The sequence below is a fragment of the Apteryx rowi genome, unplaced genomic scaffold, assembly GCF_003343035.1.
Source record: "Apteryx rowi isolate R43461 unplaced genomic scaffold, aptRow1 scaffold_722, whole genome shotgun sequence".
Classification (NCBI taxonomy): Eukaryota; Metazoa; Chordata; class Aves; order Apterygiformes; family Apterygidae; genus Apteryx; species Apteryx rowi.
In genome coordinates this window covers 30,944-53,641 of record NW_020451008.1, presented here as the reverse complement: position 1 = coordinate 53,641, position 22,698 = coordinate 30,944, and the positions used below count along the sequence as shown (strand labels likewise).

At 40.3% G+C, this 22,698-nt stretch overlaps 1 long non-coding RNA gene across 1 annotated transcript in view; it reads left to right on the top strand.

Annotated features, from left to right (window-relative positions):
• LOC112976405 overlaps positions 1 to 21,444 on the top strand; it is a 30,342-nt gene extending 8,898 nt beyond the window's left edge. Inside the window, exon 4 of the long non-coding RNA XR_003257017.1 lies at positions 19,872 to 21,444. This is a non-coding gene — a long non-coding RNA (uncharacterized LOC112976405). The remainder of the gene's footprint in view (positions 1 to 19,871) is intronic.
• Positions 21,445 to 22,698: the final 1,254 nt, after the last annotated feature.

Sequence of the window (22,698 nt, the reverse complement as noted above, 5' to 3'; positions counted from 1 at the left end):
CAGGAGACCTACCTTCCCCCTTCACTGAAACAAAGCAATGTTCCAGGTTAGAAGTATGATTGTGGCTACAGTGCAAGTTCTACGTCTGCGTAACTGTCTGACAAGTATATTCCCAAAACACTGAGTGCAGAATTACTGTCTTCTCAAATAACTGATTAAGACATCCGTAAGCATAACATTCCTTGAAAATAATTTGAAGATTCAAGTTGATGATTGTATGAAGGCTGGTGCTTATTAGTAAGGAGAAAGTAAACTAAAGAAGTAAAATAAAAACTTTGTCCGAGAGAGAGCATTCAGAATGACTTATGGGAGGGAGGGTAATAGTACATCCTTCCCTTTTAATTTTTAAAAGGAGCTCAAGTAGTAATTTGGGCAACTTCTCTTTGTTATTTCCTTTCTATTTGATAGACAGAGGAGATAGAGGTTTTATTAGAATGTAGTGAACCATCAATAATTAGCCCATGGCAAGTCAGCAAGGAACTATGCAACATAATATACTTTGGCATAATGGATAAAGATTTGACACCTGTGAAATTATGAAAATGATGAAAATTAATAGCTTCTTGAGATTGGAATGGTTGTTCCTGGTGTTTTATAAATTGTTTAATGTCACAGGGAGGGATCTGGTTCCCTGAAGATTTGAGCAATCACTATAAACTTTATAATGTCATCAACCTTTTTTTTTTATTCAAGGCATGACAGTGATAGTGAAAATACAATAGCAAGAACATAGATTTTTAAAAAATAATATTGTTAAAAGAAAAGCACACAGAGTAAGTAGTCAAGAAAATGAAGCTGAATATTTTTTGCATTTTTGTATCCTTTTTGATGCTATCTTCAGTTAGAATTTTTTCCACTGTGTCTGCCAGGAAAATTTATGCATGCACAGCTAGATATCTCTGACTTCTAAAGTCACGGCACTTAGCAAAATGCTTTTAAAGAGACACACGAAAGCCAATGTTAACCATGAAAATTTCGTAAATATTTATAGGCAGTATACGTTTGATTTCTGTTTTTTTATTTAAAAAATCCATCTGCTGCTAGCAGATTATAAATATTTAGATCAAATTTGTGCCTGGAATACAAGGACACTATTTCTTCCAGAAGGGCTGTTATAAATTAGATACTATAGGCCCAGCCCCAGTTCCCCAACTCAAATGGTGTAGCTGGCATTCTGTTGGGGTGGATTCATAGACTCATATGAAATGGCTTCCAGGCTGGAAGGCTGTAAGCAGCCTTAGTGATCTCGTTGTCTGATCTCCTTCAGGAGTTTGTCACATAGAAAAATATCTAATTTTGCCTTAAAGACTCCAAGCAATGGTGAATCCACCAGCTCCCCTGGCAAGTTGTTCCAGTGTTTAATTACCCCCACTGCTAAGAAATTACATCTTATTTCAGGCTTGAATCTGTCTAACTCTGGTTTCCAGTCATTAGATCTTGTTACACTTTTGTCTGAAAGATTGCTCCCCCCACTGTCAAGTATATTTTTCCTGTGTATATCTCTGTGCACAGTGATCCAGTCACCACTCTTCTTTGGTAAATTTAAAAGATATCTTAAAGATTGTTTTTCAGCCTCTTGGATCCTTTTTGCTGCCCTCTGAATTTTTTTCTCTAGACTCTACATATGCTTCTTGAATCGTGGGTGCTGGGTTTTCTGGTGCCATGCAGTAGAGCAAGGGCACTTCCCAATAGTTATTTGCCTTTTTCATATAGTTGATAGATTAACAATTATTATATATTAGAGCTGATGTCTGCTGGAGACATTGCAGGTGTTGACAGATTGGTAGATATAGTCCCTAGAACTACAGAGGTGTGACATGTGAACATTCATTCAGAGTACAAATTACCCCTGCCCCTAGTGTGTGCTGTGAACTAAAGGAACCATGCCAATCTTTGCTACTTAGGTGATCTATACATCCTAATAATACATTTAAATTGTCATCCCAAATTTTCTAAATAAAAAGGAAAAGGCTGGATTGTAAAGAGAATTCTCTCCTTCCCATAAAAGAGGTCCTACATTAGGAAGAGGAGAGGCAAAGGAACTATTCTATTGCTGTACTCAGAGTAGAAGGAATAAGGAAGAATAAGGGCAAAGAAGCACTGAGAGAGCACAGTGGTGGTTGTCTTTTGAGGCAGCTGAGTGTCTGCTCTTTCCTGGGCAGCAGGAGAGTGGAAATAGCAGCCAGTTAGAAGGAGTTTTCCCCAAGGAGAGCTGAAATTTAACAGAAGCCAAAGGTTCTTTGTCACTTCAGAGCTGGCTGGCTTAAGTCTGGACACAAAAAACTGGTGAGGGAAGCATTGTAGTTCATTCCTTAGCTTGTGCAGGTTTAAAATATGCTTATTAGTATACTTCATTTAGCATGTCATACAAAAAAAATTGCTGTGAGTGTTGGAGTGTTGCTTTTTCTTCCTGTAGCAGGGAATTATAAGATCATAGAAATGTTGTTTGGAAGGGACCTCTGGAAGTTTTCTAGTTAGGCTGTTTCAAGCACAGAGCTGATCACCAGCACTCACTCAGGAATGGACCTGCCAGGATCATCTGAAAAAAATACTGAACAACCTTCATTTATTACTGGGACTCAAGGCTATATTTTGATGTAAATCTTTGTCAACAGCTCCTCCAACTCTTTATCTGCTATGCCTATTCACTTCTTCTTGTTCTGACATGATCCCTCCCATCATGCAGGCRAATACTTTCCAGCTCCAGGGTGAGCTGAATCAGGGAACTCCCCTGGCTGAATAAAATGATGCTTTTTCCTCTCCAAAGTTTTTCACCCTAATCAGCCCCTTGATCTGATCCATCACAAGGCTGTGTGACTGTGTGCTGACACATGAATGGTACAGGAGCAGATATGAGCAGCCAAAGGGTATGGGGAACTGCTTATGCAGCACAGCTCTGTGGGACAACTGGACAACTCTAGCAGTTTGCCAGTGCCAAATGAGGTGGTTCTACTTCCCCCCTCCTCCTGGGCCATGCACTTTCACTTCTCTGGTGGCCACGGTGAGCTGAACTAGAAGAAAACAAACCCCACCATAAAAAGTGAGTGGTTGCTGAATGGTTTAGTGAGCAGCAGTGCCAGTGGGGCAGGATTGTATGGCACTGCTCCTTTCAGTGGCAGCTGGCCATTTGGTCAGCTTTGCTGCAATGTGAACTTCATCTCTGAAAAACAGTTCCATGGCAGTTTGTGCTGATCTCGGGCAGAGCTACCATAGTCCCTCCTCATGTTCATGCAGCTGAGCAGTGGGTTCGTCTGGAGAGCTTAGCAGCCAAGAACTAACCTTGCCAAAAAAGAAAGTAGCTCACTCTTAACTGATTTTAGGGAGTTGGTGTGGCTGAAAACAAATCACTATTTTATACAGTGAATTATAAGCCAAACTGGCAAGCTGATCTGCTGTAGTGTGCTGGTACATGTGGAGAGATGGGGAAGGGATAAAGGCTGGACTGTGAACTCGCATCCTCAGACACTGACAATGCCCATGATTTTACTTGTTCTTTTCCTGAAGCACATTATTGATGTGACTTTTTGTGTTTGCAGTAGGTCTTAAGATTATTGTAAGATGTTGAAAGAGGCCTGTCATGTATGAAGGCACGTGGAGTCAATATTCTGTGGATCATTCTGGACTCAATGATTATCGAATAGCAGCTTGTGTTTGCAGAGACTGACTCAGTGACCCAGGTGGTCTCTTCCAGTCTTATGTTTCTAGCGATATCCTTCCTAAAAGCACCCTACTGTTAAAGCTGTTGAAAACTAATTTTTCTTTAGCCTGTATTTTACTTCAGCCAGCTTCTAATTTGTGGCATTTGCTACCCCTCAGCCTTTGACTACTATGTTTCTCTAACAGCAGATAGAGGGAGAGGGGGGGGGAGAGAGAGAGAGATTTTGCTCTTAGTTATGCTGAAGATTTTCCCCAAATGTAGTCATTAGAGACCAGCTGCAGACAAAACAGCACAGGCATTTGATTTTTGCAACAATGTTACATTTTGAGCTCCTGTCTGCAGTAATTATTTAGCATCACTGCTGAGCTGACTCCCTGTGGGACTGCATGATCGTTAGTGCCAATGCCACGGAGGGAGCAGGAACTCCCAAACCCCTGAGTAGGCTACAAAAGCAATTGTTGGCATCTATAGAGCATTTCAAGAGCATTTCAAGAACATTTCAAGTGACACTGGGAAAAGATTCACTTTCTCATCTGTATGAGGGGATTGCCCAGGTTCAGTTAGGCTGCTGGCTGGGATCAGGCAAATCCACTTCATGGACAAGGTTTTGTTAAAGGCTATCTAAAACCTGAAGGGATACTGTCAGCTAGTTCACCTTCATTTCGCTGCTATGCTCAGAGAATTATAGAAGACTTGAGAGAGCACAGGGTGCAAATCAATGATGATCTACAGTACTGGGGTTGCTGTTCCAAATGCTAGCCCAGAACTAAAAATCTGTCAGCTAAAAATTGAACTTGAGTCCAGTACAGACACAATTGAATCCAAACAGGCCCAAAAGAAAGTCCTGGCATGAAATTAAACAACTTCCTTCAGGTGCAGAAAAACAGCAGACAGAGTATTTACAAATCACTTTTATGAAATATTTTTGCAGGCTTGGGATACAGTGTAATGTAGTTTAATCTCATCTCTCATCCCCCATGCCTGTTTCAGAAGAGAACAAGAAATTTAATCCAAACAAAGGATTAGGAAATTTCAATAATGGGACTAGTGCCAGGAGCCAGACAAGGGGCCGGCTCTTTAAATGCTCGTTCTTGATTGAATTGAAGGCAATGACTACATCAGAAGAAGCAGAATTGGAATGCAGAAAAGAGGAAATGAAAAGTCTAGAAGAGCTACACAATTTTACCTATTGCACCCTTCCAGCAATGCATCCCATAAATAAAGCATCTCTGAGTAAGGATCTCTCCTCACTGGAGAATAGGGCTAAGGGCAAACTTTGAGAGATGGACAGAAGAAAATGAAATGAGATTTAATATAGATAAATGTAAGGTAATACACCTGGGAAGAAATAATAATCATTATATATACAAAATCAGGCACTGCTGTTTAGAAAACAGTACTGGAGAAGAAGGCCTGGGAGCGATGGTTTATAATTAATTACTGCAGACAGGAACTCAAAAGGTAACACCATAGCAGAAATCAAATGCATTCTTATTCTGGGACAGCACCAGAGATTTGTTTTTACAGTGACTGTGGAGATCATTTTCACAAACAAAAGAGAGCTAGCAACAACATAAAATCTTTTATGGCTACCAAGTTATTAGTTTTTATTTACAAGCTAGAGCCTTGACCTCTGATGCCACAATCACAAGCTTGTGGTTTTCTGTTTGCTGAACAGTTAAACAATATGTAAGAGGCAAACTTCTGATGAGTTTGTAGAGGGGTACTTTCTCTTTTTCTCTCTTTATATTTAAATGTGAAACAGTGACTTAAAAGTGATCAAATTTAATGTAGCCAAGACTGAGGAAACAAAACCTCTTTCTTAAAGAGAAATATTATTGCTGAAAGCAGTACAGAGAAAATTAAGACAATGCAAAGCATCCCTTGAATAGACTTTTCACCATTCCATAATTCAATGAGAGGGAATCTATTCGTAAGCAAATGTAGAGATACACTTTTATTTAGGCAAGAAATGTTGCTCAGTACATGCATTTAGCAGATAATGAACAAAGATATCAAAACTATCAGTGTTCCACCAAAGACCAGATGAAACATTACTATGCTGAGAAGACAGTGTCAAGTGAAAGCCTGCCAGACAAACCAGACGGAGTGTCATAAAGAACTGTCTGATTGCAAGACCTGATGCCTGTSTATTTAGAAGTTCACAGACTTGCAGATCAGAACTAAACACAAATTGATTCTAATCTTAGAAGAGGAAAGGGAAAAAACTAACAAGGCATAGGCTGCAGGACATTAAGGATTTACAGGACTATTTCATCTTGCTAGTGCTGTGAGCTACTAGCACAGGGTAATCCTGTCTTTGATTCCTTTCAGGCCATGCTGGAAATGTGGCACATCTCCTCACTATAAAGGCAACCTTAGGGTGGTACCATTTCTTCCCAGGCTGGATACAGATTGTCCTCAAACTACCAGGCTGCACAAACACACAGGAAGCACTGATGATACCAGGGCAACTTTTTCTGAGGTTATGGGTGATGGGCCATGTCTTAGAGACATATAACTCAAACTGCATTTATTTTAATAAGTAGAAAACTGATTAACTACTTTTTTAAAGCAGCAAAAAATATTTCAAGACTGTATAAAAGCCTTCAAAATTGAAATTTCTTTCAGATTTCCCCCCCAAAACATCCATCTAAGAAGGCAGATAAAGCTATATATAGCTTTAGAGTCACCCTCAGAGTACAAGTGTCACTCCCCTTCTCCCCACAATCTCCAGAGGGTAAACTCCAGAGAAGCTTTTTGGAGATTGCAGAGCTTCAACTGAAGAGGGTTTTATTCTGTGAAAAGAGGTTGGGAGCACATGATAATTACCAGCTCACAGCTGAAGTTCCCTAGCTGTCAGACTATCCTTTGCTATCAGTGCATGAAAGTAGTCCTCTAGATCTCCCAAGTCTTCCTAAATGTGTGCTGTAGTCTGATCTGTCCACACTGGTCAGTAGACCACACCTCAAGGCTTATGGCAAATCCCTTTTCCCTGGCAGATCAACATCTGGATAGAATGAGAAAAGAAAGTTTGCTTTTTGGACAAACCAGAAACTTTATTATTGTTTAGGCTAAAGCTATATCAGACCCATATCACCCAGGGGAATTCAGTATGCTGGGAGAATCCATGAGTAGCCTGCTAATTCAGATCAGCATCTTCTTTGTATCCCCAGATCAGTGCTCAAGAGGTCTGGCAGGAGATAGGCCTTTTCTTAAGCCTTGTCCTTCATCTTTGTTTGCTTACTGTTTTTAAATCCCTAAGGGAAAACTGCAGAGACACTGAAAGAAAAACAGTAACTATTGCACTTTGCTAAGAACTGTCCAACTTACCTGAAGTTCAGCAYGTGCTTAAGTGATTCAGGACTGGCACTCTTTCTGAGTTATGGTCTTCATTACTGCTTCTTTCCAGACTGCAGTCTCAGATTTGTGTGAATTTCTTACAAAATATTTCTGCATTTAATTACAGGATACTTAATGGTAGGATGCACTGGTGCTGGCTCTTGTCTCTTCCAAACCACCTGTTCAAGTTGTTCATCTGTGGGTTCTAGTTTGTTTTCAAGGTTGTTTTCCATCCAGTTACTGCTTTTTATCTTTTTCAGTTATGTCTTGCTTACCTTCCCAGCTCCCATGGCGTTCCATCCCGCCTTGCTCCAATAACAACCTGCTGTGAGCTATGTGTATAAGAGCACTTAACAACACTTTCATTGTCTTTCAGTGCAATTGCAAAGGTCATTTTCTTGGCTCATTATCCCAGTCCTGTCACTCTTCTCTTTGCACAGTGCCATTGGTTCCCTTTTCTTCACTGTATGAAATGATTTCTCTTTAGTTTTCAAGCTGTGTCTCTTCTACAACATCAAGAAGTAGTCCATCACTGCCATTATATAAATGATGCCAGTCTTTTAAAGCATTACTGTACATACACTTTCATGCTTTCACCCATGCTGCTGATTATGTATAGCAGGAAATCCCTGTAAATACCCACAAGCCCGCCTTCCCGTGCTTTTTCAAACATCGCTTCTTCTCTGCCCTGAGGTTTGTCAGAATCTGAACATAGCTACGCAAGTGTTTCTCAAACCACTTTTTCGTATTAACCAATATCACATTGTTTGTTTTCTCTTGTTTGTCTTGAATCTATGACCCTAATTATAAATAATAAGCAATTCAGAGTCAAAAAAGTCTCTTTGTTGTATGTCCGTACAGTGCAAGCTACAATGAGGATGATTTTATTTGCTGTAATTTTAAGAGCAGTATTAATAATAAAAGTAGAGTAAGCCAAACTATTTCTTCATTTGTAACTCTGTAACTAACTTCCAGGAAGTAGCTTCAACATAGGATGTTTAATTTACCATACAAAAGTTGCTTATAGCTGTTGATTCCTGGAAGAAATTTGCCATGGAGACTAACAGAGAAAGAGGGGGACTGGGACTGTTTGGGGGCGGGTGACTGTTAGATTGGCTTAGCAGCATTACCAGACTGCACCCTGAGGGACTGTAGCCCATTTGTCTCACTCAGGGAGTACTGTGCTCAGGGTTGGGTGATGGGGGAACGCTGGAGTCTTTTTACAGGTCTGCCACCAGCATCACAATTGAATTCACCCACAGTGCTCACCAGACAAACAGCGGCCACATCTGGTTTAGAATTTCTATTTTCAGTAATGGGATAACATACAGTCCTGCATAATTCTGTTTTATGAAAAGCTAACATAAAATGGCTATTTCTTCCATTTCTGTGCCTTTTATAAATTCTGTGATTTTATCGTCTTGTGTAGTTAGAGAAAGGTGAATAGTCTGTCATAAGTTATACCCTCTGAAAAGCAATTAGAAGTGATGAGACTGGAGCAGAATTTAGGCTAATAACCAGTATACACAAAAGATTTTTAGAGACTAAGAACATCCCTGAGAGGTGGACTGAGACCTAGAGAACTGGGAGATCCACATGTTCTCAATGTTTAGCAGCCTCGAATATCACATTTTCATTCATAACCATAAAGTGCCTGTTTTATTCAGGGAAAAATGATCTTTATCAAACAAAATTGATACTGTTCTTTGGTAAAGATGACTCTATTGATATAATACACTAGAATTTATGTAGGGCATTAGTTTTATTTGGTATGGCAGCCTACATAAATGAGGTGTTGTGTGAGAAGCAAAAGAATGAAAGCTGGCTTTGTACACAGTTGTATGTTAGGTCACAGCCCCCCCAGTATGCCTGCCTCCTTTCCATGTTTCCCATGACTTAATTCCCTCATAATGTTTATACAGTTATACAGTTTAAAGATGTCCAGTCTTCACATAATCTCTAGTTCTTGAGGTGTTCAGAACACCAAAATAATGGGCACAGCAACAAAAGCAGTTTGATGAGGATCAGTCCCTCTCCAATTACAACCCAAAACTATAAGGTAGACCTGCCTTCTCTCTATTTTATAAAAGAGGTATTATTAGATTCCTGCTTGAATAAAACACATACAAATCACTGATGCCACCATGGAATAGAGCACATGAACTGCTGATTTAGAATGAGCCCAGTGCAGAGTATGACTCGATCCAGTTCCCAGTGGTATGTGCACCTTTAAAAACACCCAGCTATCCTTTGTGTGCCATTAGACTAACCACAGGAGAGCCTAAGGCCTGAATGGAGAAGGAGAAAAAACTACTCTGAAAGGCCTTGTGTGAGCCTCCATAGGAGCCCCTGGGGCTCCGACAGTGTGAACATGCATGACAATTTGTAGTGGAGGGCTTCAGTCCCTGGGTGATGGTCATCTGTCCTTGATACCATTCACTGTACTAAGTTATACTTAAAGTTTTGGAAAGAGGAAATAAAAGGTGCTAAACTCAGCTAAACAAGGTATGAATTTTCTTCTCTATGACACTATTTCTCTCCTTATCGCAGCTACTGATTTCAGCAAAAAGGAATCTTGCAGACACCTGTACCAAAACCCAAGCTCAGCCGAACTCTGTTGCAGTAACATACTTGTCATGGCTCTTAACAGTTCTTGTTAAGATGTTTTTCTTGGGGTGTTACCGAATCTTGAGAGAGCGCAAAAACTGCTCTTCCAGTAGAGAAGACAGAGCACTTGGAAAGAAGGCCAAAGCAGGCCAAAGGAGCCAGCATTCGAAGGCTGCCACACTAGGGCTTTCGGAGCATAGTCTGTGCACAGTTTTAGAGGCAGCTTTCCTTTACCAGGTGATTCTGTTCCATTAGGAGAACTTGATATTTAATCCAGGTTGCAAGGAAATGCTTTTAGATATTGCATAAAAAGGTTAAATGTAATTCATGTTCACTCTGTTTATTAAATATTAGTGAAGGTCCTTCCCTGCAGACACAGGGCAGGCATGGAAAAGCTGTATAGTAACTCATTCCAGTGTAGTCCTGTCATGTGAATTGCACAACCTGTCCTTTTACCATCTCTAGATATGACCTGGTGGGGGAGGTTCCTGTAAAATGACTTCAGATGCCGCAACTCGAAGTTACCCTTAGGTAGAATAACTCTGGGAACACAGTTATAACTGCCAGAATGTATCTTAAGTAGAACTTTTTTGTTGCAAACACACAATTCTTAATGATTTCTCCAAGTACGTAATAGAAGGCAAAATTGGTTTTTTGGCACTCAAGAACAAAAAGCAATGATAATAAAATGTCTCTTCAGTTGTCTAGCATGGGTGGCTAATTAAGGTGGCAGGTCATGGAGTTTCAGAATTTGTATGCTTTTAAAAAGGGAATTATACACTCAATAAACACTGCTAGATATCTGACTCCTTAGTATTCAGGAAGGCCTGATTCCCAAGCTGCGAATCCTATTAATCATCAGGATGTTAAGTATTGATTCTAGCAGGGATATAGTAAAAGGGCCTTTGACTTAAGTCATTCAAGTGATGTACACATGCTGTATGAATAAACCATACACAAAACCTTTCTGATTGAAGGTAAGGAGGACTCCCTCCTCCTGTATGTGAAAAAGTTTCAAAAGCCATAATTTAGAAAGCCATGAATGTCTGGAGAACTGTGGGCCTGACTAATTGATGTGTGTAGGAAACAAGGCAGTAAAGAAATTATTTTGTATAAAATCACTTCTGTTATCATCAGTCAAAACATTTTATTTCCTTCAAAAGTATATTTTGACTTTTTGAGGTAATTAACTGTAAGGAGACAGACTTATTCTTTATCTGACTATATTAAACTAAAAATTGTGTAATGTGCTATGAGAGACAAAATTATATGCTTTTTAGTTGCTTATAATCATCCAATCTCTGCTACAGTAACAAAGTGCTTATATTGTGCTTAAAAAAGTCTCTCAGGATTATGAATACGGATTTAACAAATGACTAGTATTATCAACAGAGACTTTAAGTGCAAAAGGCTCTACTGTAATAGACTTGTCTGACTTGGATAACAAACTCTTTAGTATTTGAGCCCATAAATCCTGAAGAGAAAGATACCATTCTCTTAGGTCACTGAAAAACCTTAAAAGAGAATCATTGTTTGCAGAGCTCCACACAGTTAACACAGTCCTAGTTAATGATTTCACCAWAGTAATTACATTCTATGATCTGTCAATCAGACAATTTTAATGTATTTAGTATAGGACACAATAATTTAGTGCGGTACTAGTATTTTGCCTTGTTTCATGCTCTTTGCCTATCAATCAGCCCATAACAAGTTTTGAATCTATGGACCAATTTCAGCCAAATTTGAGCAGGAAATTGTTTTTAAATATCAAAGATGCTTAAAATCCTGCAACTTTTGTGAATATTGGCAGATGGGTAAAGAGACAATCACATGAATACTCCTATGGGGAATAGGTTTTGGTACGAGCTCAACTGTTACCATTTCAGTAAGGTATGCTAGAGGACCAATTGGTATATGCTTAGTTCAGAAATTGCRCATCATGTGCTACCTCTTGTCAAGCTAGCAGGGGATGTGAGATGGGCTAAGGAGTACATGCGAATGGTAGCCAAGTGTTTTTAATGGTACACTTATCCACTGGGAACTGGGCTGCGTCATACCCTGGCTCATACTGGGCTCGTTCTAAATCAGCAGTTCATGTGCTCTATTCCATGGTGGCATCAGTGATTTGTATGTGTTTTATTCAAGCAGGAATCTAATAATACCTCTTTTATAAAATAGAGAGAAGGCAGGTCTACCTTATAGTTTTGGGTTGTAATTGGAGAGGGACTGATCCTCATCAAACTGCTTTTGTTGCTGTGCCCATTATTTTGGTGTTCTGAACACCTCAAGAACTAGGGATAATGCAAAGGCTAGACTTCTTTAAACACGAGTTCACTGAGTATGCTTGCCAATGTTTGTAAAGGACTGGCACCCAGTTGGAATGCTGACATTGGTTTCAATTAGCGTGTGATAAGTCTCTGTTGTTGAAAGTGTCATGGTTAATGGTATAAATAGGCAGAGCAACTGGCTAATAAAATGTAAAGCAAAATAAAATCAGTTTTAATATGTTTGTAGGAACTGGGTCATGACTTTTTTCAGCACAACAGTTGGAGCCACAGCTTGGAGAAGCTTGAGAACATCTGTTATTTCTGTTGGAAAATACAAGAACATTGAGTAACTCACACCTTTAAAATTCCTGTGTGGGGGAGGAAGCCAACTCTTCTCAACACAAAGCTGATTTATTCAGGTTTTGGAGAACATTTGACTAGTTCATCCTTTAGGTCTCTCATAATTCAGGCACAAATGTTCTTTGAAGGGAAGCATTGAAAAAAAAAAGTTTTTCTCTTGTGTGACTAATCAATGAGGTTAGTTGATTCCAGAAGGAAAGGCTAAAACGTCTTACAAATTTGCAATACATACCAGTTAGTTTTGCATATAAACTTATTTATTTCCTCAAATACATGAACTTATTGTCTTTAAAAAAGCTAGAAGAAACCTAGTTACAATAGAACTGTGGTACAAGAGTGAATTTCTTCTGTATAGCTTAAATGTCTGTTATCAAACCAACCATCTTATTATATTTTTTACATATATTTTTTGAAATATATTTTCTTCTGTAACAAGTCCTAGGAGTCAGAAAGAGTCGGCAAGAACTGAGAACATTTCTTACCATTACCACACCTATAATGTGTGCATATGTGTTACACCCTGGGCATATACATCACAAGACATAATTGAAAAATCTTCTTTTTTATGTTCGAAACTCTTTGTTGGTACAGAGTCTTTTTTCATGACCCATAAATATGCATTCTTTGTGCCACCACACACCAAGGACTGTATATTTTACAAGCACTCAGATCCTCGGCACTCAGATCCCCTTAGCTAGCACTAGCTAAGAGGCTTGTTTTCTGGGCTCATGAAAAAGGTTTGAGTGGCAGCCCTTTGAAAATGAAGACTCCTGGACAGGCTTTGAATATCACAACACAGGCTGATGCACCTGAAATAACAAAGCGAGCATATAAAATTAATATAGCAGATCTTGTGTGTAGTAAATAAGGATGTGGTGTGGGGGGAGAGTAGAAGGCATAATGTGGAAAGAGATGTGGTCTCAGTCATAAGAGATAGCATGGAGATTAGAAGTACTATCTTTGGGTGTGGGAGAGGAGATAGGATAGGAAACAGAGAAGCATAATGAGGCTGCAGACTGGAAGCAAACAATGAGTAGAAGTGTGAAGGGGGAGCTTGAGGCAACGTATAGGACAGGGAGTGACCCAGCAGGCCTGGACACTGTAAGAAGAATCTGGTATCAACATCCTTTCAAGTGCTGTTGAAGTTGGTCCCCTGCAGGTTGCCATAATCACATCTACATGCAGAAAGAGACAAGTGAAATCCTCCTATTTGAGCATTCCTTCGTCTTGAAAAGGAAATATATTGAAATACGCTTATGGGATAATGGAAAGGTTGTATAATATTCCTGGAAATGCTGTGCTGTTTTCTTTGAGCTCAGCTTAATGTTGGCTTACATCTGCCCAGGTTGGAACTGTGCTCTATGAGGGATACAGTTCTGCACCTCATTCCCATTTTCGTCTCTGGACAAGGTGTGTGTTTAGACTACATCTCCCATGACAAACCTGTAATCCTGCAAGTACTGTGTAATGTAATAGTTTTGGCAGATGGGAGACTGCAGTCCTCCTTGGGAAAGATAATCCATTGAATAGAATGTGGTAGTTGAACAATAACTCCCCAGAAACTCTACAGCAATTCACACAGGAAAAGATTAGTTTTAGATTAACCCAAAATAAGGCAAACAATATTAATTCAGTTTAACCCAGAACAATACATTTTGTTCTACTTTTCCTAACAGAATAGAAACATTTCAGGAAAATTATGATTTGGATACTTGATTTTCCAGGGAAAGAAAACATCTTCTAGAGTATTCCAGACTTTATATCAATGTGTGTGTAATTTAGATTAGGTTTAGTGGAAATGAGGAAATGTCAGATAACCTATTTTTTTCTTTTTCATGTTTTTTGCCTTTTCTGGTTCCTGTTTTTTTAGTGTGGCTCAGTGAATTTTTCACTTCTTTTTCATCTGCAACATTCGTACTTGTCCTGTTTTTCCTTCTGACTCAACAATCCATATTTGTCTCCTGATGTTTTTCCCTCACTCACTTCCTGTACCTCACTGTGATGTCCTGTCAGTTTCCCTCATTTCTATACTTTTTCTTCTCTGTGTTCCTCATCTTTTCTTCCCTTTCCTCTTCACCAAATTCTGTCTCACTTGCTTTTCTAAAGTTATTTAAACTGCAATTCCTCTCTGCCAGTAACTTCTCGTTCTCTCCCTCAGTCACATACTCAGTATGTTTTCTCTCACAGTACTAGAAAGCAGGCCCTTCACTTTCCTTCCCTCATCACTCCATTCAGTGGAGCCATGATTTCCTTTTTCTGAATCAGGATTTCCATATTTTTTCCTTGGTTATTTTTTTTCTTCCAACTTCAACTTTGCCCCTAAGAGAAAAAATGAGATAGTATTTTTTGCCCCTTGGATGGCATTCCTCCCTGAATGAGGAAGGTTATTTCTGTTCTTGATAATGTTTAGTCATTAACAAAGAAAGTTTGCTTTGCAAATATTTGTCAATAGTTTAGTTAAATAGTAACAAAAGGTAAACTGTCTGATTACAAATCCAAAATTCCTTCTTCTGTGGTGATTTAGGTCATGCATAAAAGGGAAGATCTAGAATTAGTGTAAAATATTTAAAGGAGGGTTTTTTAGCATGAACAAGTATATATGCTAAAGAACAATTACAAAAATATTTTTGTTATTAAAAAGTACATATAACGACTAGAAAATAAAAGTTAGAAATTACCTTATTAATACTTTAAATGTATATATATTTTAAAACTAACTGAAAGAATACACACATTAAACTTAAGACAATACAAAGCTTATTTTTCCCCAGAGAAACAGAAATCATGGCCAGAGTACAAGACTAGAGATAATTAGAGATTTGTTTCTTCTGTACCTCCCAAGGTAGAGCTTAATCCTACAGTAATCTCTTTATTGAGAGCCAAATGTTAGTCATGGAGCCTGCTGCACAGATTTGAAACTAGTATTTAGCCCATATTTTTGGTATCTAGTAAGGAGTTGTCCTATGAATTTGTATTCTGCATTGTTTTAAAGATGTATCTTGATATATTTTTTCATTTTATCCTGCACTATCATGCAATGGAAAGGGTGGACATGGCTTCATGATACATTTGTTAGYGTATGTTGTGACACAGGAAAGACTTGTCTTTCATGACCAGTAAACCTCCGGAGCCCTTCTGTCTTTTAGCACAGAAATGTGGTTTGTATTGGGCATACGATGAATGGCACACTCTGTGCATGTGTATAAACAGATTATCCCAGAACAGTTTTGCCTTTGAGCATTTCAGCATTGTGTTACCCCATTGTCAAGTATGCTTTAAGGACAAATGCCCCCTTGCCCAATGAGTCTGGGGTTCATTTGAGTGTTGTGGATATTAAGCAAATTGATTTTCTATCTTTTTTTGTTTTCAGACTGGTTTGTGGGCCTGTTGCAAGCTGGTTTGTTCTGTCAATTACAGGGTTAGATGGGAAAGAGAAAAGCAGCAAGGAGAAAAAAAATCTGCTGTGGTTAATTTTGTTTAAAAAAGAACTAAAGGTTAGATCCACAAATGAACTTAAGTGGTAGTTATGGATGTAAGGTTAAAATTTACACTCAGCTGCAATTTCACGTGAAAGAATCCATAATCTAGAGGTACCTATTTCTCTGATAATAAAGTTCTCTCAGTGCAGGTGACCTGCCCAGGGGTACCTCAGACTTGATGGTGCTGGGGAGCTCAGTGCCTCTCTCATTTATCTACATTCCATCGAGATTCACAGATGAGGTGTATTGCCATATGTGGCAATTAATCCAGCAGTCATTCTTAGAGCTCACGTAGCAGCACAAGCTCCATACAAAACACAGCTATCTCAGGGACAGGCACCTCTTAGAAGAGGAGATATGGGGAAAGGGGTACTCTAGAGGCCTGGGAGAGCAGCAGCAATACATAACAAAACAACATGTGGGTGCCTGATTCCCACTCAACTGTGTAAATTGGATTCCAGCCTGGAAAGAGAAGTGGGTGGTTGAAACTCAAGCCTCTCTAGAGGGATCTTCAGAAGGGGAGGGTGTCCAGGTGACCCAAGGCGATGGTGGCCCATTCCTGCAGTTCAGCCTGAAGGAGGGTAGAGGGAATGTTTTGCTGCTCAGTGGGTTGAGATGCTGTGGATATTTGCTGTTTGTGTTTAAAATGAAACTTTTTGTTTATTATCTTAGGCCAGCAAAAAGGCAAGAGTGGCCTGTACCCTCCCCTTGTTTATCCGAGGGCTTAATGATTAGCGTATTCATGCAGGCGGTAGGTACACAAAGTCCATTTCATTCACTGCTTGCAGGAATTTGAAAGGCAATGCCCTAATTGCCAGCCTATAAAGCATTCTTGTATTCTGCTCACTGAATTCCCTTTAGTGAATTTTTGCATGGAATAATTAAATATGCATTGGATCAAGAAGAGAGAGTTGTCACTTGCTGGTGAGAGCACTCACAAAGGAAAGGGAAGATATGGGTTCTAGTTATGCTGTATAGTATAGGACAGTTGCCAGAAGATGGACTGAAACCCATGTGTCCTCCCTTGTGCAGGTCCAACCACAAGGCTGTAGAGGTTATTCTCTTTACATGCAAGAATTAAAAATTGGGCCATGCAGTTGCATATTTTCACACTGGGGTGAGGAGCAGCTGCTCACTGCTGCTCCTGAGTCTGCTGCAGCGTGGTGGTGAGAGTGCTTTGTGTTCAGTTTTGCTGCATTAAAGGCGAGAATCTCTGTATTTGGTGGGGGAGGGAGCTGGTGGTATTTGCCTGTTTGTAGAAMGTGCTGGTTTCTTGACTCAGTGGTTTCTGCAGGAACATATCTGTTCAGCAAAAACTTCTCCCATATAAATGGAATTCCTTGTCAAAACCAAATTTGCAAGTGCTAGCGTACATAGGAGTTTGGACACTCATCCAAAATATAAGGGCCAGAGATCAAAATCAGTTTAATTTGAATAGAGCCTCTTTGATCTCAGCTGAATGACCTAAACTTTGAGCTGTTTACTCTTCTGGAGCAGGCAGGTTTATCTCATTTTATTCCTGTAGGTTTTTAAAACATATGGGGCCATCTCAAAGCAAAGCAAAATGTTTTTCTTAAACTTCCATGAATCTTCATAAAGGGGGAAAATGATCTATTCCTCTTTCCTGCCTTGCTCCAAGTAAAAAACAACCAGATGCTCCTGAATATCTTTTGTACCCAACAAGGGCTTAAGTCTGCCCTCTTTTCCCCACTGGGATGGGAAGTACAACCTCAAATTAGCACAGAAGAGGCTTCATAGAGCCCAAGTACCTAATTAGTCCTCAGCTACACCTGGAGGTGTGAGACAAGTGTGTGGTGGGGCACATCTGCAGGGGAGCTGAGAGGAGCAGGAAAGACCTACAAGGAGAGAGCAGGGAGAAGAAAAACTCACCATGGGGAGAGAGTTAGTGCTTGTTTGCAGGAAAATAATGAGATCCATGTGAGCTCCCTTCTGAAAAAAAACAGAGCTGGAGGAAGTCGGCAGGCCAGAAGTTATGCTCCTGGTAAGTGGCAATTGCTGAAGTCTGTTTTGTGGGAACACGTGGGGTGCCCCCACGTCTTGTTGCTCTGCAGGGGAGTGTGGAGTTTTGCCGGAGGGCAGGCCCCTGCGTGTTAGCAACCTGCTGTGGGGTCTCGTTCCCTTCATTTGTGCTTGGAGAGAGCTGGGAGGCTGGGGTGAAAAGGGAGCGCTGCTGAGAGCCATGGTGTGGGAGGGACAGCCCTGCCTGCTCTGCAGTGGTGCTTAGCGAGGGGTGCAAGAGCAGTAAGGCTGCGCACTGGTGTGGGGGACGAGGCCTTTCTCAGCCACCCAAAGAAGCTGTGGCTTGTGTGGCGCTTGCACCAAATCCTGACTGTGACTCCAGTTTGCACAGTCCACCAGGATTTGCGTGGCAGCCTGGTGTGCAAAGGTGTTGTTTGCAGATAGAAATTAGATTCAACACAGGGAAATGTTGCATTTGTTTGGTTCCTTGGAAAGGAAAGAGGCTGATAATTTGTGGGGGTGATCACCAGAAGTAACCTTTTCTCTCCCTGAAGAAAGATGGAGCAAGGTGTTGGCCTGCCCATGGCAAAGTAGTTGGTGCTACATGGCTTTGGTATATCTGTTTCTGAGGCAGTGCTTTTTCCAGTTGTTTCCTGGCTTTCATGAGTGGTGTCCTGACTGCCCCTTTCTTGTGAATGACTGGCAATATCCAGGTGTATTGAATGAGCGCTTATGTTTTCATTTCTTCTTTCTAACACCTGAGACAGAGGCTTTTAAAACTTTGTTTTCCAGAAGGGGTAGAGGCAGCAGAATTGAGATTACCACTGGAAATCCATTTCCATTACCCCTGGCAATCATTGACTGTAGAATTTATTTGCCCCGTTGGCCTACCTGAGCCTGGAATTTGGGACTTAAAAGGGCTAGCTGTATATACACCCCATCGATTGCCTATAAGCAAGGAAGTTTTTTTTTTTTCTGCCTAGTTCCAACTAGCATGAAATGTTAAGAAGGGGCTCAAATGATCCAGGATTTTCTTTCTTAATCTGGTTAGTGATACCTATACTGGTACTGTGAGGAAACCTATAGGTTACCTGAGGCCTTTTTGTAGCTGTGGTGTTTACCGATGGTGAGGCAGAGTGGGTTGTGCAGGCTTGCATCATATCAGTGGGGTAGTAAGAGCTGAGTTTTGTTGCAGAACTTTTGCATGGGCCAGGTCTAAATCCAGGAAATGTGCTTAGGTCGTATCTGGGGCTACTGTGCTAAACTCGGGGATGATATGTTATCCAGCCAAGCTTTACTAGATCTTCCTGTTTCCATTAGCAGGTTAACTTGCTTAGAGGGGAAGCATTTAAATGATTTAGAGAAGGTATTTTCGAATCTTGTCTTGGCATATTGTCTTTAAAAAAATAGATATATAGTCCCTCCATAACTATTAATACATTTTTTTTTATCTCACCATATAAATGTTCTTTGCTGCTCCTTCCCTACTAACTAATGTATTTTCTTTTCTGTTATCCTCCATGCTTTTAAGTGGCACATATTTGAAAGTGGGTTTGTTTTCTATTGCGAAACAGAGCTGAGCGAAGAAGCAGTATTATTTATCTTCTAATCATCTGGAGCCTTCAGCTTCTGGAGTGGCAATGTGTAATATTAAAATGTCAGCTTCTGTTAATTGGCAAAACTGAGGTATTCTAATAAAAGATCCTACTAAAATGTTTTGTTACATCTATTCCTGTTAAATGTTAACTTTCAATTTAAATTATATGCTGGAAACAATTGGAATAGAAACACTTCTATAATTAAGAAGTTATTAAAAAAGTCACTAAAATCCTCCTTATGCATACTTATGTCATTTTATACTTTCATCTGTGTGTCTTAAGGCTCTAATGGCACTGGAAATGATATCTTGCCATGCGTCTTGCCATAACTCCCATTGGTATGCTGTAAGGTAGCATTAAGAAGATCATTAAGAGCATAGTCTCTTTATGTTCCCATAAGCTTTCCATTAATTTTCATTTAGAGCTCTAAACTACAGCAAAGTTAATATTTACAACAAGATAATACATTACTAACAGAAATGTGAAGCATGTTTACTCTTCTTGGTTTATTAATATTACTATCTAGGCACAGATGTGTTTTCCTAAGATTTTTTGTGTGCTTGATATGTGCAAACGACAGGTGGGCTCAGAAGCTTGCTGAAAATGCTCAAATTCCCCAGAGTGTGCTGCCTAACGAGCTGGGCTACGCAGCATGCAGCCTGCTCCTGGATGTCCTCCGAGAGTGCCGCAGGAGCCACAGCAAGCAAGCTTTACTGGAGAGATGCATAATATATGGACTGTCTGGTAATGCTTTTGCTGAGGCTGTTGTGCACCTGCGACTGGGTTTTAGGAGTTCTGTGGGCCCAGCAGTGAGCCCTGAGGTTACAGCCCCTGCAGAATCGGGAAGTGGATTGTGTTTGCCAGAGCAATTGAATTGGGCTTTATGCAAATTCAAGCATGTATTGTTGTGTTTGATGATAGAAAGCTGGAAGCCTAGATTCGGATGTGACTGCAGGACTCCAGAGGCTGGTACTCCATGCATGGATCTACTCTACCTATGTTACCAGGCTGCTCCCTTTATTTGCTGGTACGGAGAGGGACAGTGCTATTCTTCCAGATGCAGCAAAATAAGTGTTCTGTTGGGATCAGAAATATTTGCATGTATTTGCTACATTCTGAAGAAGCAGGTGTTAACTTACATCAGATGGGGAGCTGGAAAGTTTCATTGACTCAACTTGTTTCTTACTGTTAGCCCTGTCTCCTGTACCTTGCTCATAGATCCATTTTTACTGTTTTTTAATTTTTAATGTTTCAAAATTGAAAGCAGTTTTAAACAACTGTTTCTTTAAAAGTTGTCATGAAATTGAGGGAAATGAATGGTTTTTTTAACTAGCCCCAGGCTGCCCATCTGATCATAAGCTGCGCTCTTGGTAAGGTTGGGGACCCTACTTTAGATTCACAAAGAGCAGAGAAAGGAAGTTGAGGCAAGTATTACTTAGTGCAGCATCTAGTTTTATTGTGCATTGGTTGGGGTCTGAGTGAACTTTTGCATTAAACATGGCGTTTTCATCAGGCATGCAGCGTAACTATTACAGAAGGTTTTAATTTTTGTTTGTTCGTTTGACTGAAAGTCCTTCAGGACCAAGCGCTAACATTTTGTATACTGTCATAGCACGTCTCTATGGAGCGCTGCTCCATTTGTGCCTAGGATCACTAAGTAGTAGTATAATGAAAGGAAAAACAAATGGTGAATGACTCTCAATTGCTTTTGTGTTGTGCTAACTGCACTAAGGTATTTGTTTAAATGAAAGCTTTTAGTATAAATAGCTATGCATAGAGAAACCAATTAAAGTTTTGAGAGATCTACCTAAAACTTCTATTTGTTTCCACAACAGCTGTAAGAATGAAATAACCACAATAGTCTGACAGGAACCATATGTCCTTTCTTATGTTAGAGTAATAACAATCAACTTGTAGCACATTATTGCACTAGTGTTGAAATGTTTGTAAACTACGTAATAAAGACATTTTGCACTAAGTCTCTCAGATGCTGAAGAGCTCAAGCAGCATTTAATTGAAAACTTAATCTTCAAAAACACTGTCAGCTCTGGTTGTAACATAAGAGCAAGAAGTATAATGTTAATCAATAGTCTGCTATAACTTTCTCTGAAGTACATAATCAGTTGGTTTGGTTTATGAATATATGTAAGCTGTGTCTGGAAATAAACCTCTAAATGTCTCACATTTAAGTGAAGAGGAAGCTTTTTCCTGAGGAAACTGTCTGAAACAGTTGCTTATCACTTAATTACTATTTGATTATGACTTTGCAGAAATAAACTTCCACATTTTGCTTGTTTAAAAAGTGTGTTGCAACAGAAAGCATGATGCATATGGATAACGTCTTGTGTATTTGTTTACAAGAGCAACCCTAACTTAAAGAGAGTCAAATATGGCAAGTCAGGATTAGCTTATGTTGCAGTAAATGGTTCTAGTCTTCACAGAATCACAGAATTGCTGAGGTTGGAAGGGACCTCTGGAGATCATCTAGTCCAAACCCCCTGCTCAAGCAGGGTCACCTAGAGCACATTGCACAGGATTGCGTCCAGGCAGATTTTGAATATCTCCAGAGAAGGAGACTCCACAACCTCTCTGGGCAACCTGTTCCAGTGCTCTGTCACCCTCACAGTGAAGAAGTTTCTCCTCATGTTCAGATGGAACTGTCTGTGTTTCAGTTTGTGCCCGTTGCCTCGCGTCCTGTCGCTCGGCACCACTGAAAAGAGTCTGGYCCCATCCTCTTGACACCCTCCCTTCAGATACTTGTACACGTTGATAAGATCTCCTCTCAGCCTTCTCTTCTCCAAGCTAAACAGGCCCAGCTCTCTCAGYCTTTCCTCATAAGAGAGATGCTCCAGTCCCCTAATCATCTTTGTAGCCCTTCACTGGACTTGCTCCAGTAGTGTCACATCCCTCTTGTACTGGGGAGCCCAGAACTGGATGCAGTACTCTGGATGTGGCCTCCCCAGGGCTGAGTAGAGGGGGAGAATCACCTCCCTCGACCTGCTGGCAACACTCTTCCTGATGCACCCCAGGATACCATTGGCCTTCTTGGCCACAAGGGCACATTGCTGCCTCATGCTTAACTTGGTGTCCACCAGCACTCCCAAGTCCTTCTCGGCAGAGCTGCTTTCCAGCAGGTCAACCCCCAACCTGTACTGGTGCATGGGGTTATTCCTCCCTAGGTGCAGGACCCTGCACTTGCCTTTGTTGAACTTCATGAGGTTCCTCTCCGCCCACCTCTCCAGCCTGTCCAGGTCTCTCTGAATGGCAGCACAGCCCTCTGGTGTATCGGCCACTCCTCCCAGTTTGGTATCGTTGGCAAACTTGCTGAGGGTGCACTCTGTGCCTTCATCCAGGTCATTGATGAAGAAGTTGAACAAGACTGGACCCAGTCCAGGCTTCTTGAAAGT